Source organism: Cervus canadensis, chromosome X, assembly GCF_019320065.1.
Source record: "Cervus canadensis isolate Bull #8, Minnesota chromosome X, ASM1932006v1, whole genome shotgun sequence".
NCBI classification, from domain to species: domain Eukaryota; kingdom Metazoa; phylum Chordata; class Mammalia; order Artiodactyla; family Cervidae; genus Cervus; species Cervus canadensis.
This window is the reverse complement of record NC_057419.1, coordinates 75,882,170-75,901,062: the sequence shown is the minus strand read 5'-3', so window position 1 is coordinate 75,901,062 and position 18,893 is coordinate 75,882,170.

Here is an 18,893-nt window from a genome sequence, read left to right as displayed (position 1 = left end):
CTTCCTTATCTAACTCTACCTGATTTTGCATATCTATTTTTTATTTCATTTCTTTCACTGCTTTCCTCTCTACACATTTCTTAGTTTATTTTCATTAATTTATTCACCAATTGGCACCTTGTTTTAGCTTTGTTTTCCAGTTTGTGCTTTAACAAGTTTTGCACTGGTAGATATAATTTTTGATTTCATTTTTTTGCCAGCTCAAACTATTGCAATTTATTTTGTTGGACTGTATTGATTTCCCTTATGGGTGTATATGCATATGTGTATATTCAGACACAGTTTCTATTGTTGTTATAAACCTCTGCCTCTACATTGGGCTTTTGCAGTTCTGTGGAGTTTTCCTCTCTTCAGTTTTTCTTCTTTTCTCTTTTTTATAATTTTAATTTTTTAAAGCCTACTATATTTTTCTACATTTATTATTTTGTTTGCCTTTCCTATTGTTCTTTTCCCCTTGCAGTTAATCTTTAATGTATATAAATATTCTTAATCTACCTCTATTTAGCTTTGCATATCTATTCTTTCTTTCTTTCCTTTCTTCTCAAAACATTTTTTAGTTTTGTTTTCATTGCTTTATTCCCTATGTGGCACCTTGTTTTAGCTTTGTTTGCCAGTTTGTGATAAAGTTAGTTTTGTTCTTAACTGGCAAATATAATTTTGATTTCATTTGTTTTGTACTGCACCTTATTTTGTTGAATTATGTTCACTTTGCTCATGGGTGTATATGCATATATTCCATGATTTTAATTATTATTTGCCTGATTTTGTAACTGCCATTTCTCTGGGATTCATCTTTGGTCTCTCCTTTTTGAACATTTGTTTTAATCTCACTTAATGTCATAACAAATCACTTGTGGAATCTTCATTCCTGACCAGAGATCAAGCCCTGAACCTTTGGAGTGGAAACACTGAATCCAAGACCCTAGACTATCAAAGAACAAACCCTAGAGAGTATCAAATATTGATAATTCACACATAGGAAACAACTTGAATAAAAGACCTGGCATCACCCAACCACCAGTAGAACCCTGTAAAGGACACCTCATCTAAACAACAAACAAAACAAAAATAAAAACCCAATCATCAGCAGACAGTCTTACCACCTCCCTCAGCCTTGCCCATCATAGGAAAAACAAACAAGCAACTACTGAGCACAAATCTCACCATATATGAAACTCACACAAACCACTGGACCAAGATTAGGAGGGCAGAATCCAAAAGGAAGAAACAATTCAACCTTCTTCAAGGAAAGAATCCAACTTTCCTTGAAGCCTGGGAAAAGGAGACCTCAAACACAATAACTTAAAAATAATAATAATGAAAAGACAGAGAAATACTGCACAAATGAAGAAAAAAACTAGAAACACAGAAGTAAAAAAAAAAAGAAAGAAAGAAAGAAACACAGAACTCCAAATAAATGAAGAGGAAATAGACAAAATACCTGAAAAAGAATTCATATTAATGATAGTAAAGATGATCAAAAACCTTGAGAACAAAATGGAGAAAATGCAAGAATCAATTAACAAAGACCTAGAAGAATTAAAGAATAAACAGAAACAAACAACACAATTACTGAAATTAAAAATACTCTAGAAAAATCAATAGCAGAACGTCTGAAGCAGAAAAACGAATCAGTGAGCTGGAAAATAATCTGGTGTAAATAACTTCTGAAGAGCAGAATAAAGCAAAAATAATGAAAAGAGATGAGGACAGTCTCAAACACCTCTGGAACCATATCAAATGCATCAATATTTGAATGATAGCTGTCCCAGGAAAGGAAAATAAAAAGAAAGGGTATGAGAAAATTTTTGAAGAGATTATAGTTGAAAAATTCCCCAACATGAAAAAGGAAATAGCCAATCAAGTTCAAGAGGCACAAGAGTCCATACAGGATAAAACCAAGGAGAAATATGTCAACACCCATACTAAAACTAACAAAGACTAAACACAAAGAAAGAATATTAAAAGAAGTAAGGGAGATTGTCTTTTCTCCATTGTATATGCTTGACTACTTTGTCAAAGATTAGGTGTCCATAGGTGTGTGGATTTATCTCTCGGCTTTCTATTTTGTTCCAGTGATCTATATTTCTGTCTTTGTGACAGTACCACACTGTCTTGATGACTGTGGCTTCGTAGTAGAGACTAAAGTCGGGCAGCTTGATTCCTCCAGTTCTATTCTTCTTTCTCAAGGTTGTTTTGGCTATTCAAGGTTTTTTGTATTTCCACACAAATTGTGAAATTATTTGTTCTAGTTCTCTGAAAAATAGCGTTGGTAGCTTGATAGGGATTGCATTGAATCTATAGATTGCTTTGGGTAGTATACTCATTTCGCTATATTGATTCTTCTGATCCATGAACATGGTATATTTCTCCATCTATTTGTGTCCTCTTTGATTTCTTTCATCAGTGTTTTATAGTTCTCTATATAGGTCTCTTGTTTCTTTAGGTAGATTTATTCCTAAGTATTTTATTCTTTTCATTGCAATGGTGAATGGAATTGTTTCCTTAATTTCTCTTTCTGTTTTCTCATTGCTAATGTATAGGAATGTAAGGGATTTCTGTGTGTTAATTTTATATTCTGCAACTTTACTATATTCATTGATTAGCTCTAGTAATTTTCTGGTGGTGGTGCTGGGAAAACTGGTCAACCACTTGTAAAAGAATGAAACTAGAACACCTTCTAACACCATACACAAAAATAAACTCAAAATGGATTAAAGATCTAAATATAAGACCAGAAACTATAAAACTCCTAGAGGAAAACATAGGCAAATCACTCTCCAACATATACCACAGCAGGATTCTCTATGACCCACCTCCCAGAATATTGGAAATAAAAGCAAAAAATAAACAAATGGGACCTAATTAAAATTAAAAGCTTTTGCACAACAAAGGAAACTATAAGCAAGGTGAAAAGACAGCCTTCAGAATGGGAGAAAATAATAGCAAATGAAGCAATGGACAAATAATTAATATCAAAAATATGCAAGTAACTCCTGCAGCTCAATTCCAGAAAAATAAAAAACCCAATCAAAAAGTGGGCCAAAGAACTAAACAGACATTTCTCCAAAGAAACATACAGATGGCTAACAAACACATGAAAAGATGCTCAACATCACTCATTATCATAGAAATGCAAATCACAATCACAGTGAGGTACCACTACACGCCAGTCCTAATGGCTGTTATCCAAAAGTCTACAAGCAATAAATGCTGGAGAGGGTGTGGAGAAAAGGGAACCCTCTTACACTGTTGGTGGGAATGCACACTAGTACAGCCACTATGGAGAAAAATGTGGAGATTCCTTAAAAAACTGGAAATAGAACTGCCATATGAACCAGCAATCCCAGTGCTGGGCATACACACTGAGGAAACCAGAATTGAAAGAGACACGTGTACTCCAGTGTTCATTGCAGCACTGTTTATAATAACCAGGACATGGAAGCAACCTAGATGTCCATCAGCAGATGAATGGATAAGAAAGCTGTGGTACATATACACAATGGAATATTACTCAGCTATTAAAAAGACTCAGTTCTAATGAGGTGGATGAAACTTGAGCCTATTATACAGAGTGAAGTAAGCCAGAAAGATAAACACCAATACAGTATACTAACACGTATATATATAATATGGGATTTAGAAAGATGGTAATGATAATCCTGTGTGCGAGACAGCAAGATTATTGTACCCGGCAATGATCTCATTCAAAATTGATGGAAAAATAAAAAACTTTTCAGACAAGCAAAAGTTAAGAAAATTCTGTACCACCAAATCAGCTTTACAACAAATGTTAAAGGGACTTATATAGTTAAGAAATACAAGAAGGAAAAATATATACAAAATCAACCCCAAACAATTAAGAAAATGGCAATAGGAACGTATATATCAATAATTACTCTAAATGTAAATGGATTAAATGTTCCAACCAGAAGACACAGACTGGCTGAATGGATACAAAAACAAGACCCATATATATGCTATCTACAAGAAACCCACTTCAGATCTCAAGACACATATAAACTGAAGGTGAGAAAATGGAAAAGTGTATTCCATGCAAATGGGAAGCAAAAGAAAGCTGGAGTACCAATTCTCATATCAGACAAAATAGACCTTAAAAACAAAACAAAAAAAAAAGATTACAAGAGATAAGGAAGGACACTACATAATGATCAAGGGAAAAACCGAGAGGAAGACATAACAATTGCAAATATCTATGCACGCAACATAGGAGCACCTCAAAACATAAGAACAAACACTTACAGACATAAAAAGAGAAATTGACAGTAACACAATAATAGCAGGAGCCTTTAAAACCCCACTCACACCAATGGACAGATCATCAAAACAGAAAATTAAAAAGGAAACACAAGTCTTAAATTATACATTAGAAGAGATGGATCTCATGATGTCTTCAGGTCATTCCATCCAAATGCAGAAGAATACACCTTCTTCTCAAGTGTACATGGAACAATCTCCAGGATAGACCACATCTTGGGTCACAAATCAAACCTCAGCAAATTTAAGAAAATTGAAACCGCATCAAGCATCTTTTCTGACCACAACACTATGAAACTAGATATGAATTACAAGAAAAAAAAATGTAGAAAACACAAACACAATGAGATTTAAAAATACATTTCTAAATAACCAACAGCTTACTAAAGAAATCAATAGGGAAATATGTGTATATATATATATATATACACACACACACACACACACACATTCTAGAATATAGATTTCTAGATATATATATATATATATATATATATATATATATATATATATATACATATAGAAGCAAATGACAATGAAAACACGAGAACTCAAAACATATGAGATGCAGCAAAAGCAGTTCTAAGAGGGATGTTTACAGCAATACAATCCTACCTCAACAAACAAGAAAAGCATCAAATAGACAACTTAACTTTACTCCTAAAACAATTGTAAAAAGAAGGAAAAAACTCAAATAAGTAGAAGGACAGAAATCATAAAGATCCTAGCAGAAACAAATGAAAAAGAAATGACAGAAACAACACTAAAGATGAATAAAACTAAAAGCTGGCTCTTTGAAAAGACTAGCACCACGGTGGCTCGGATGGTAAAGTGTCTGCCTGCAATGTGGGAGACCCTTGTTCAATCCCGGGGTTGGAAAGATCCCCTGGAGAAGGAAATGGCAATCCACTCCAGTACTCTTGCCTGGAAAATCCCATGGATGGAGAAGCCTGGTAGGCTACAACCCATGAGGTTGCAAAGAGTCGGACATGACTAATTGAGTTCACTTTCACTTTCAATTTGAGAATATAAACAAAATTGACAAACCATTTGCCAGGCTCATCAAGAAAATAAGACAGAAGAATCAAACCAACAAAATTAAAAATGAAAAGGGAGAGGTTACAGCAGACAATGCAGAAATACAAAGGATTATAAGAGACTGTTATGAACAACTATATGGCAGTAAAATAGATAACCTGGAAGAAATGGAGAGATTCTTAGAAAAGTTCAATCTTCCAGGACTGAACAAGGAAAAAAATAGAAATTATAAAAATTCCAATTACAAGCAGTGAAATTGAAGCTGTGATCAAAAATCTCCTGAAAAACAAATGCCCAGGACCAGATGGCTTCAGGGAGAATTTTATTCAATATTTAGAGAAGAGCTAATATCTATCCTTATAAAACTCTTTCAAAAAATTACAGAGGAATAAACACTTCCAAATTCATTCTATGAGAGCACCATCAGCCTGACACCAAAACCAGACAAAGATAACACACAAAAGAAATCTATGCCCCAATATCACAGATGAACATAGATTCAAAAATCCTCAACAAAATCTTAGCAAATAGAATTCAGCAACACATCAAAAAGCTCATAAACCATTATCAACTTGGGTTTATTCCAGGAATGCAAGGATTCTTCAATATATTCAAATCAATCAATGTGATACACCATATTAACAAATTGGAAGATTAAAACCATATGATAATCTCAATGGAGGCAGAAAAAGCCTTTGACAAAACTCAGCACCCATTTATGATTAAAACTCTTCAAGAAATGGGCACAGAAGGAACCTACCTCAACATAGTAAAGGCCATATATGATAAGCCTACAGGAAACATTATTCTCAATGGTGAAAAACTGAAAGCATTTCCCCTAAGATCAGGAACAAGACAAGGGTTTCCACTTTCACCACTATTATTGAACATAGTTCTGGAAGTCCTAGCTACAGCAATCAGAGAAGAAAAAGAAATAAAATGAATCTAGATCAGGAAAAAAAAAAAAAACACAAAAAACAAAAAACAAACTAAAGCTCTAACTGTTTGCAAATGACATGATAGTGTACATAGAAAATCCTAAAGATAGTATCAGAAAATTACTAGAGCTAATCAGAGAATTTAGCAAAGTTTCAGGACACAAAATCAATACGCAGACATCACTTGCATTTCTATATACTTACAATAAAAATCAGAAAGAGAAATTAAGGAATCTATCCCATTCACCACTGTAAAAAAATAGAATTAAATATCTAGGAATAAACTTACCTCATGCAACAAAAGAACTGTACACAGAAAATTATGACACTAATGAAATAAATCAAAGATGATATAAACAGATGGAGAGATAATCCATGTTCCTGGGTAGAAAGAATGAATATTTTGAAAATGACTCTACTGCCAAATGCAATCTACAGATTTAATGAGATCCCTATCAAATTACCAATAGCATTTTTCACAGAATTAGAACAAAAATTTTCACAATTCATATGGAAACACACACAAAAAATGCAAATAGCCAAGGCAGTCTTAAGAAAGAAGAATGGAGGTGGAGGAATCAACCATCCTGACTTCAGATTATACTACAAAGTCATCAAGACAGTATAGTACTGGGACAAAAACAGAAATATAGACCAATGGAACAAGATAGAAAGTCTAAAAATAGACCCATGCACCTATGGGTACCTTATTTTTGACAAAGGAGGCAAGAGTATACAATGGGGCAAAGACAACATCTTCAATAAATGGTGCTGGGAAAACTGGTCAGCTACATATAAACGAAGTAACTAGAACACTTCCTAATACCATACACAAAGATAAACTCAGAATGGATTAAAGACTTAAATGTAAGACCAGAAACTACAAAACTCTTAGAGGAAAATGTAGGCAGAATGCTCAGTGACAGAAACCAAAGCAAGATCCTCTCTAATCCACCTCCTAGAGTAATGGAAATAAAGACAAAAAAATAAAGAAATGGGATCTGATTAAACTTAAAATCTTTTGCATAGCAAAGGAAACTATAAGCAAGGTGAAAAGACAACCCTAAGGGAGAAAATAATAACAACTGAAACAACTGGCAAAGGATGAATTTCCAAAATATGCAAGCAGCACATCCAACTCAATACCAGAAAAACAAACAACCCAATCAAAAAGTGTGGAAAAGACCTAAACAGACATTTCTCCAAAGAATACATACAGATGTCTAACAAACGTGAAAACATGCTCAACATCGCTCATTATTAGAGAAATCCAATTCAAATCTACAATGAAATATGGCCTCACACTGGTCAGAAAGGCCCTCATCAAAAAGTCTACAAACAATAAATTTTGGAGAGGGTGTGGAGAAAAGGAAATGCTCTTGCATTGTTGATGGGAATGTAAATTGATACAGCCACTATGGAAGACGGTATGGAGATTCCTTAAAAAACTAGGAATAAATCCACCATATGACCCAGCAATCCCACTCCTAGGCATATACTCTGAGGAAACCAAAATTGAAAGAGACACATATATCCCGATGTTCACTGCAGCACTATTTACAATAGCTAGAACATGAAAGCAACCTAGATGTACATCAACAGATGAATGGATAAAGAAATTTTGGTACATATACACAGTGGAATATTACTCAGCCATAAAAAGGAACACATTTGAGTCAGTCCTAATGAGGTAGATGAACCTATTATACAGAGTGAAGTGAATCAGAAAGAAAAAGATAAATATCATATTCTAATGCATATATATGGAATCTGAAAAAAAAATGGTATTGAAGAATTTATAGGGCAGCAATGGAGAAACAGACACAGAATAGACGTATGGACATGGGGAGAGGGGAGGAGAGGGTGAGATGTATGAAAAGAGTAACATGGAAATTTACATTACCATATGTAAAACAGATAGTCAATAGGAATTTGCTCTGTATTGTTGATACAGTGGCTCTGTTATCAACCTAGAAGTAGAAGTTTTCTTGAACTCTCTTGCTTTTTTTTTTTTTTTATTTTTTTTATTAGTTGGAGGCTAATTTCATCGCAGCACTGTTTATACTCTCTTGCTTTTTATATCATCTAAATTGTTGGCAATTTGATCTCTTTTTCCTCTGCTTTTTCCAAATCCAGCTTGAACATCTGCAAGTTCATGATTCATGTACTGTTGAAGCCTGGCTTGGAGAATTTTGAGCATTACTTTGCTAGCATGTGAGATGAGTGCAATTGTGCCTTAGTTTGAACATTCTTTGGCATTGCCTTTCTTTGGGATTGGAATGAAAAGTGACCTTTTTCAGTATTGTGACCACTGCTGAGTTTTCTAAATTGTCTCTGTATTCTCTTGGCAAAACTCTGTTAGCCTTTGCCTTGCTTCATTTTGTACTCCAAGGCCTAATTTGTCTATTACTCCAGGTATCTCTTGATTTCTCACTTTTGCATTCCAGTCCCCTATAATTAAAAGGACATCTTTTTTGGGTGTTAGTTCTAGAAGGTCTTGTGGGTCTTCATAGAATCATTCAGCTTCTTCAGCATTACTGGTTGGGGTGTAGACTTGGATTACTGTGATACTGAATGGTTCACCTCAGAAACTAACAGAAATCACTCTGTTGTTTTTGAGATTGAACCCAAGTACTTCATTTTGGGACCTTTTGTTGACTATCAGGCCTACTCTATTCATTTCTTCTAAGGGATTCTTGCCCACAGAAGTAGATATAATGGTCATTTGAATTAAATATGCCCATTCCAGTACATTTTAGTTCACCGATTCCTACAATATTGATGCTCACTCTTGCCATCTACTGTTTGACCACTTCCAATTTACCTTGTTTCATGGACCTAACATTCCAGGTTCCTATGCAATATTGTTCTTTACAGCATCAGACTTTACTTATAGTATACCAGAAGTCAAATTGACAGCATACATTGCATCATAGAGAAAGCAAGGGAAACATAGAAAAAAAAATCTACTTCTGCTTAATTGACTATGTTAAAGCCTTTGACTGTGTGAATCATAACAGATTGTTACAAATTTTTCAAATAATGGAAATACCAGACCCCCTTACCTGCCTCCTGAGAAACCTGTATGCATCTCAAGAAGCAATAGTTAGAACCTTACATGGAACAACTGAATGGTTCAAGATTGGGAAGGAGAATAACAAGGCTGTATGTTGTAAACCTATTTATTTAACTTTTATGTAGAGTACATGCTGTATAATGCCAGGCTGGGTGAATCACATGCTGAAATAAAGATTGCAGGAAGAATATTAACAACTTCAGATATGCAGATGATACCACTCTAATGGGAGAAAGTGAAGAGGAACTAAAGAGCCTCCTGATTAGGGTGAAATAGGAGAGTGAAACCATTGGCTTGAAACTCAACATTCAAAAAACTAATACCATGGTATCTGGTCCCATCACCTCATAGCAAATAGAAGGGGAAATGTGGAAGCAATGACAGATTTTATTTTCATGGGCTCTGAGATTACTACAAATGGTGACTGCTTCCATGGAATTAAAAGGCATTTGTTCCCTATGGCTAATTCATTTTGATGCATGGCAGAAATGAAACCAATACTGTAAAGCAATTATCCTTCAATTAAAAATACTTTTTAAAAAAAGTTAAAAAATAAAAAAAAGATACTTGCTCCTTGGAAAGAAAGCTATAAGAAACCTAGGCAGTACTTCAAAAACAAGAGGCATTATTTTGCCAACAAAGGTCCATATAGTCAAATCTATGGTTTTTCCAGTAATCATGTATAGACGTGAGATTTGGACCATAAATGAGGCTGAGTACCTGGAAGAGTCAATGCTTTTGAATTGGGGTGCTGGAAATGACGCTTGACAGTCCCTTGCACAAAAAAGACATCAAACCAGTCAATCCTAAAGGAAATAAACCCTGAATATTCATTGAAAGGACTGAGGCTGAAGTTGAAGCTTCAGTACTCTGGCCACCTGATGGGAAGAGGCGACTCATTGGAAAAGACCCTGATTCTGGGAAAGCTTGAAGGCAAAAGGAGAAGAGGGTGGCAGAGCATGAGATGGTTAGATAGCATCACCAACTCAATGGACATGGATTTGAGCTAACTCTAGGAGATAGTGAAGGCCAGAATACCTGATAATATGACTTAAATAAATTGTGATAAATTTAATTTTAGCTCAGTCACTCAGTCGTGTCTGACTCTTTGCAACCGCATGTCCTCCCTGGCCATGTGATGAATTTAAAGTTTGACTCTAAGGACTGATGCTGAAGCTGAAACTCCAATACTTTGGTCACCCAATGCGAAGAACTGACTCAATGGAAAAGACCCTGACACTTGGAAAGGCTGAAGGCAGGAGGAGAAGGGGACAGCAGAGGATGAGATAGTTGGATGACATCACTGGCGCAATGGACTTGAGTTTGAGTAGGCTCCAAAAGCTGGTGATAGACAAGGAAGCCTGGTGTGCTTCAGTCCATTGGGTCGCAGAGTCTGACACGACTGAGTGACTGAACTGAATTGAACTGAAGCACTAAAGCATTAAAGTGACAAAATGAAAAGTAATTAATAATATTACAAAAAAGATAAAAGCATAAAACAAACTTAATCCAAAAGCAGACAAGTAAAAACAGATGAAACAAATGTAACAAGATAGAATTAAAACCAATGATAATAATTGCATTCAAAGTAAGTAGTCTAAGCACTTAATTAAAATGCAGAGATTGTCAGATTGGATCAAAAATAAGATTGGCTTACCTGGTGGCTCATTCAGTAAAGAAATTGTCTGCAGTGCAGGACACCTGGATTCCATCCTTGCATTTGAAAGGTATGCTGGAGAAGGGAATGACAACCCACTCCAGCATTCTTGCCTGGAGAATCCTGTGGAGAGAGGAGCTGGGCAGGCTACAGCCCATGGGGTTGCAAAGAGTCAGATACGACTAAGAGGCTAACACTTTCATGAGTACTGTCTAAAATAATTAACTTTAAATACAGATCATGTCAAAAGAAGCATAAATATATAACATATTAACACTATCAAAATGAAAACATAAGTGGCTGCATTAAAAAAAAATGTTGTAAGGCAGAGACCACAGCATTGTAAAAATTTAAAAAACAAAATGTAATAATTATTTTCTTATTACATTTTGTTTTTTGATCCAATCTGACAATCTCTGCATTAAAGAATATTACAGCATTAATATGATAATGTAAATTAAAATAAAAATTATTTGAATGACACAGACTACAAAGCCATCTCAAGAAGAAATAGATTAACTGAATACATTTATATTTATTGAACAACTGTGTTTTCAGTCATAAAGCTTCCCACAAAGAAAACCTCAGCTGCAGATGACTCTTTTCATAAATTTCACCAAACATTTAAGGAAGAAATACTACAAACATAAACTCCAAGAAAAATAAATGCAAAAAGGCAAAGTAGTTGTCTGAGGAGGACTTACTAATAACTAAGGAAAGAATCCAAAGGCAAAGGAGAAAGGAAAGATATACCCACTTGAATGCAGAGTTCCAAAGAATAGCATGGAGAGATAAAGTCTTCCTCAGTGATGAATGTAAAGAATTAGAGGAAAATAATAGAATGGGAAAGACTAGAGATCTCTTCAAGAAAATTAAAGATACCAAGGGAAGATTTCATGCAAAGATGGGCACAATAAAGGACAGAAACGGTATGGTCCTAACATAAGTAGAATATATTAAAATGAGGTGGTAAGAATACAAAGAAGAACTATACAAAAAATATTTTTATGACCCAGATAACCATGATGTTGTGATCACGCACCTGGAGCCAGACATCCTAGAATTTGAGTCAAATGGGGCTTAGGAAGCATCACTAAGAACAAAGCTAAGGAATGTGATGAAATTCCAGTTGATCTATTGCAAATCTTAAAAGATGATGCTGTTAAAATTGCTGCATTCAATATGCCAGCAAATTTGGGAAACTCAGCAGTGGCCACAGGACTGGAAAAATGTCAGTTTTCATTCCAATCCCAAAGAAAGGCAATGACAAAGAATGTTCAAACTACTGCACAATTGCACTCATCTCACATCCTAACAAAGTAGTGCTCAAAATTCTCCAAACCAGGCTTCAAAAGTATGTGAACTGTGAACTTCCAGATGTTCAAGCTGGTTTTAGAAAAGGCAGAGGAACCAGAGATAAAATTGCAAACATCCATTTGATCATAGAAAAAGTGAGAGAGCTCCAGAAAAACATCTATTTCTGCTTTATTGACTATGCCAAAGCCGTTTACTGTATAGATCACAAAGAACTGTGGAAACTTCTTAAAGAGATGGGAATACCAAACCACCTTCTCTGCCTCCTAAGAAGTCTGTATGCAGGTCAATAAGCAACAGTTAGAAATAGACATGGTACAATGGACTGGTTCCAAATTGGGAAAGAGTACGTCAAGGATATATATTGCCACCCTGCTTATTTAACTGATATGCAGAGTACATCATGTGAAATACCAGGCTGGATGAAGCACAAGCTGGAATCAAGATTGCTGGGAGAAATATTAAAAACCACATATACACAAATGACACTACCCTTATGGCAGAAGTCAGAGAGGAACTGAAGATTCTCTTGCTGAATGTGAAAGAGTGATACATTCTTACCTCTAGCACGATGCATTGTATTAAGACATTGGGTAGAATTCCCTCATATGAAGGTGTTTATTGGAACAGTTACTATTGGGAAGTGTCATGCAGAAAATCTCGTTTGAATAAATAAATAATTTTCAACATTTTACCAACTCTGATGCCTCTGTAAAACTGATATATATGGTTACATCTTGAGGCAAAGATACATACTCCTTTCCATTCTGTCAGGTACTTTTCAAGCAGTGGCAAGAGGGTCCTGAGAATCAGAATTTAGCAAACTATGACCCATGGGCCAAATCTGTTCCATTGCCTTTTTCTGTGAACTAGGAATTTTTTTTTTACATTTGCTTATATTGGATACTTTAAAAAATGTTTGTAACATGTGAGATTTATATAAAACTTAAATTTCTTATCCATAAACTAAACTCTTCTCATAAAATAGTCATGCTTATTATTTATGTGTTGCTCATGGTTGATTTCACATCATAAGAGTAGTTGTAACAGAGCTCAAATGGATTGCAAAGTTTAAAATATTTTCCGTCTAACCCTTAATGGAAAAATTTTCTAACCCTTGATATATGTCCTTCTCAAGTCCTCCTCATCATATTGCCTTGCACTCAACAGTTTGTTTGTATGAATCTATATCTTCAGATAATTGCTTACAACTTTCTAGAATAAATGTAATCACTAATTTCACTATAAAACAAGTGGAATAGAACAATAAAAACTTTAAAGAGAAAAAAAATCCATGGTATTTCTTGCTGCAAACAGCACAGCACAGTTGTTCTTGATGAATACATTAATGCATAGTTTGCACTAAAATGTCTGTCTTTTTTTTCTTTATAAGATCTAGTGGTTCTAGATTTCCTGGCTTGTAATTACAAACCAAAACCTTCTAGTGGCAATAATAGAACCAGATTTTATACATTTTTAAGTAAAAGTGTTGATCACAAGTGGTCAATGAAAAAACATCATTTAGAGAGGGAGATTTGTTAAACCCTGGTGCAAGAATTTCATTAAAAACAACTTGGAAAGTAGTTTAACTCCTTGATGATAACCTGCCCTCAACACACAGCATTCAAAGCAAACTCTTTACTTCCCAATGTTGAAGAAAATAATCACTTTGTGCTTCTTGTTGGGTGGCTCCTCCCTTCTAAACATTATCACCGTGTTTAAAGCTAATTTGGGGGAAATGTAGGCAGAGGAGATAAAGGTCTGTCTTGTTATTCTATTTCAAAATACCTAATCCTGTATTTAGGGGATGTGGGAGGGGCTTCAAAATTCTTTGGAAGATTACAGACATGTGCTTGTCCAACACAGACTTGAAAGGACAGGTATCAAATACCATATCTCAGGAAGAGCTAAGCATTTATGTGCAGGCACCAAATAGGAAGGACAATAAGAAACCAAGAGAAATTCCAGAAAGAGAACCAGGAAATGTCTTATATAGAAATATGCACCTTCTAGTTTGTATATATTTTCAAACATTCAGAATGAGAAAATGTGTGCAATCAATATGAACTAGAGCAATGCAACACTCACACACTCATTCTTTCAATCACTCTGCTATCTTCTATATAAAAACTTTTAAAAGTTTTAGGCATACCTTATTTTGTTGCGCTTTGCAGACATCTTTTACAAAACAAATAATTGTGACAATCCTGAATTGAATAAGTCTACTGGTGCTATTTTTTTTCCAATAGCTTTTGCTCACTTCATGTCTCTGTGTCATATTTTGTTAATTTTAGCTATTTTTTAAAAATTGTCCATGAGTAAAAAGGTTGTAAGTTACTGAAGGCTTAGATGATGGTTAAGAGTTTTTAGCAATAAAGTGTTCTAAATTAAGGTATGTACATTTTTTTAGACACAATGCTATCATATGCTTAACAGACTACAGTATAGTCTAAACATAACTTTTATATGCACTGGAAAACCAAAAAATAACTGTGTGACTCACTTTATTTTGATATCCATTTTATTGCTGTGGTCTGGAGCTGGACTTGCAATATCACTGAGGTATGCCTGTATTGAATTAGACTTAATCACCGCCTCTTCATTGTTCTCCTAGTTTTTCACACTTAGCTTTCTTTCAACACACATGGCATTCAATATTGTACCGACTTGCTCTTAGTGATACACTTCAGCCTCTAAGGAGAGTTTAAATCCCTTAATTCTGAATGGAAAGAGTTATGTTGTGATGCGTGGGTCAAGAACACAGATTGAACAAAGGTGTCTGACATGAAACATTTGATGGGAGAAGCAATCAGGTTCAAAGCCCTTGCTCCTGCCTGGAGTGTTCACCATAACTCTCTCCCCTTTCAGAATCTCCCTTGTCCTCTTAGCATTTTTAAAAAAGTCCTTTTAAACAATTGATTCACTTTCTTAAATCTTCCTATTCTGTAGTTACTGTGATAGTCCAAACAAAATGATCCTCTCAGCTCAAATATAGTCTAAACTATCAAATGAGAAAATAGGAGCAGATAGGCATTTTATTAAAAGTTCCAATTAGTATTAAGTGACAATTAAATATTGAGATAGTAGAATTCAGAAGCTCAAGTTTCAACCTCTCCACCAGAAAATCAAAAAAAAAACAAAAAAACAAAAAAAAAGTCAGTAATGAAATTCCATGTATTAAAAGAAGAAAGCAGAAAATAACACGTGGTCATCAACATAGTTGCAGGAAGATCTAACATCGATTCCTGATTAAAATTTTCAACCAAACCACAGATAACACATAATTATTGAGGAAAGGGTGAATGCTTTCAACTAAAACCAGAAACAAAGTAGAGGTCTACTCTGAGCACTTCTATTTAACATTGTACTGGAAGCTCCAGTCAGTGAAATAATGCAAGAGGAATGGGCATGGGGGAGAAGGTTTCCAGATTGGAAGAAAACTAAGTAACCCTATCTCTATTAACAGATTGTATAAAATCCAAAAAACAAAAAAGAACAACCCCCACCCCCAGCTACATCTTATTAGTGAAAGTAGAACAGTTGCAGGATTCAAATTTTATATACAAAAAATTAATTGAATGCTGTATATTATCAGCGAGGGCTTCCCTTGTTGCTCAGCAGTAAAGAATCTGACTACAATGCAGGAGACATGGGTTTAATCCCTGTGTCCCTGTGAAGAGGGAATATCAATCCACTGCAATATTCTTGCCTAGAGAGTACAATGGACAGAGGAGCCTGGCAGGCTATGGTTCATAGAGAGTTGTACATGACTGAAGCAACCAAACACACACACACATACAATCAATGAACCGTTTGAAAATGAATCTAAAATATCACTTAAAGTGGAATAAAATACAAAATACTTAAAAATAAGTATTATAGAATATGTGTAAAAGTTGAACATTGAAATATACAAAATATCAATAAAAATTAAAGAAATAAAAGGAGAATAGAAAGCACTCACGGAACTGAGGACTCAATTTTCCTAAGATGTTAAGTCTCCTTAAATTGAACCATAGGTTCAACACAATTTCTATCAAAATCTTAGTGAGTCTTTTTGTAGAAACTGACAAGCTTGATCTAAAGTGCATACGAAAATTCAAAGAACTTAGAATAGCCAAAACAACATTTAAAATAATAACAAATTAGTAAAACTAACATTATCAGACTTCAATGCTTATTATTAATACATCTTACAATAATTTAGACAGTAAAGTATAGTATGCATGTGTGCCCAGTCACTTCATTCATGTCTGACTCTTGTGAACTTATGGACTGTAGCCCACCAGGCTCCTCTGTCCATAGGATTCTCCAGGCAAGAATACTGGAGTGGGTTGCCAAGCCCTCTTGTAGGGAATCTTCTGGGCCCAGGGACTGATGCTATGCCTCCTGAGGCTCCTGCATTTCAGGCAGATTATTTACCACTGGGCCACTGGGGAAGCCAAAGTATTGGTATAAAGATAGGTAAATATATTAATAGAACATAACAAAGAGTCCAGAAATAGACCTAAGAATTTATGATAAATTGATTTTTGACAAAGTGCCAAGATCAGTCAGTAAGGTTCAGTGTTTTCAACAAATGGTGCTGAATCAGCTGAATATCCACATACAAAAAACATAAAATTTAACCCTATTTTATAGTATATGCAAATATAAGTAAAAATGGATTGTAAAATTAAATGTAAGATCTAAAATTATAAAACTATAAAAACTGGACTACTTTGAAATGAAGAATTTCTGTTTTTTGAAAGATATTTTTAAAAGAACGGAAACACAAGTCATAGACTCAGAGAGAAATTAGCACATCACTCATTTGATATAGGACTTTAAAGACTTTGAAAACTCAATATTGGACTTCCAGTTTCCTAGTTCTACATATAAGAAGTTTGGAGACCACCACGTTGTCCCAAGAGCAAGTAAAAAGCTGAACAGATGGGGAAATCTTGCATCCACTAACTCTTCTTGCAACCACAAAACAGTGGAGACAGAGAACAAATCACTGCTCCCAAGGTTGGAGAGACTGATAGGGGAAGACATGGAGATATAGCATATGGAAGCAGAGACAAATGGGCATAAATAACCATGAAAACCAGTTCCAAGGAAAGCAAACTTGATCTATAATTTAAGAATTTAATGGATGCTCAGTGCAGATTATTCACTGCACTTAAATTGAACCTAGAGGGGCTCAGTTATGGGGGAGGCCCACAATATTGTAAGCTATACTTATAAGAGCTCAACCAGATTCCCACAGTAAGTATCAGAAAAAAAGGGGGAAAAATCCTTAGGCTTCTGGCAAAGGGAGAGGAAAACACACCATTTTGAAATATATTACAGCACTCACTTCTTCACAAGCCTGGCCCCCAGAGGAAACTAGCCAACCACAGCCTAAACTCTGGGGTATTATCAGCACCCTACTGACCTGGGGAAGGGAAATAACCCAAATCCAGCCAAGTGCAGTCATCTTGTCCCACCTTAAGGGAAAAAAAAGACATAAAAACTAGTAAAGTTCCAAGTTCAGAGGTATAGATGCACTGAAGGACTACAACCTAATTATAGGAATATAGAATACATACCCTCTCCTCAAGCTTCACTATCACATTAATAAAAGCCTATTGATAACTGTTCCTTTTACCCAGTACATGCATACTTCAACTTATTGTTCTTCACTTTATTACAATTTGCAGCTATTATTTTTTTTTATCGTATTGATGGTTTGTGGCAATCCTGCCTTAAGCAAAGCTATCATATCAGTGCCATTTTTCAAAAATATTTGCTCACTTTGTGCCTCTGTGTCATAGTTTGATAATTCTCACTATGTTTCAAGCTTTCCATTATTATTATATTTGTTATACTGATGTGATTAATGATCTTCACTCTTATTATTGCAAAAACATGACTTACTGAAGGCTCAACTGATTGTTAGCATTTTTAGCAATAAATCATTTTTAATTAAGGTATGTACTTTTAGACATAAAGCTATTGCACACTTAATAGACTATATATAGTGTAAACTTAACTTTCATATGCACTGGGCAACCAAAATATTCTTCGGCTTGCTTTATTTCAGTATTTGCTTCAGAGCGTTGGTCTGGAACCAGACACACAATAGCTCTGGGGTATGTGTGTACATCATGTCTGGCTCTCAAGAAAAAATTATAAAGCATGCCAAAAGCCAAGAAATGTTCTGAAGAGGTAAAGCAAACAAGAAACTGAGACTTGGCAAAGATGCTGGAAGTATAACTTTGGGAGTTTAAAACAACTATAATTAATACACTAAGGGCGCCAAAGATTAAAGTGAGCAACATGTAATAACAGAAGGGAAATGTAAGCAGACTGATGGAAATTCTAAGAATGAATCAAAGAGAAATGCTAGCAATGAAATATACTGTAAAATAAATAATGAATACATTTTGTGGACTTACTAAGAGACTGACTATGACTGAGGAAAAAAATCTCTGAGCTACAGTATATAGCAATAGAATTCTCAAAAAGCAAAGAGAACAAAAACTGGAAAAAAAAATGAAAAATCAGAATATGTAAGGACCATGGGAAAACTACAAACGGTGTAATATAGCCATAACTGAAATTCCAG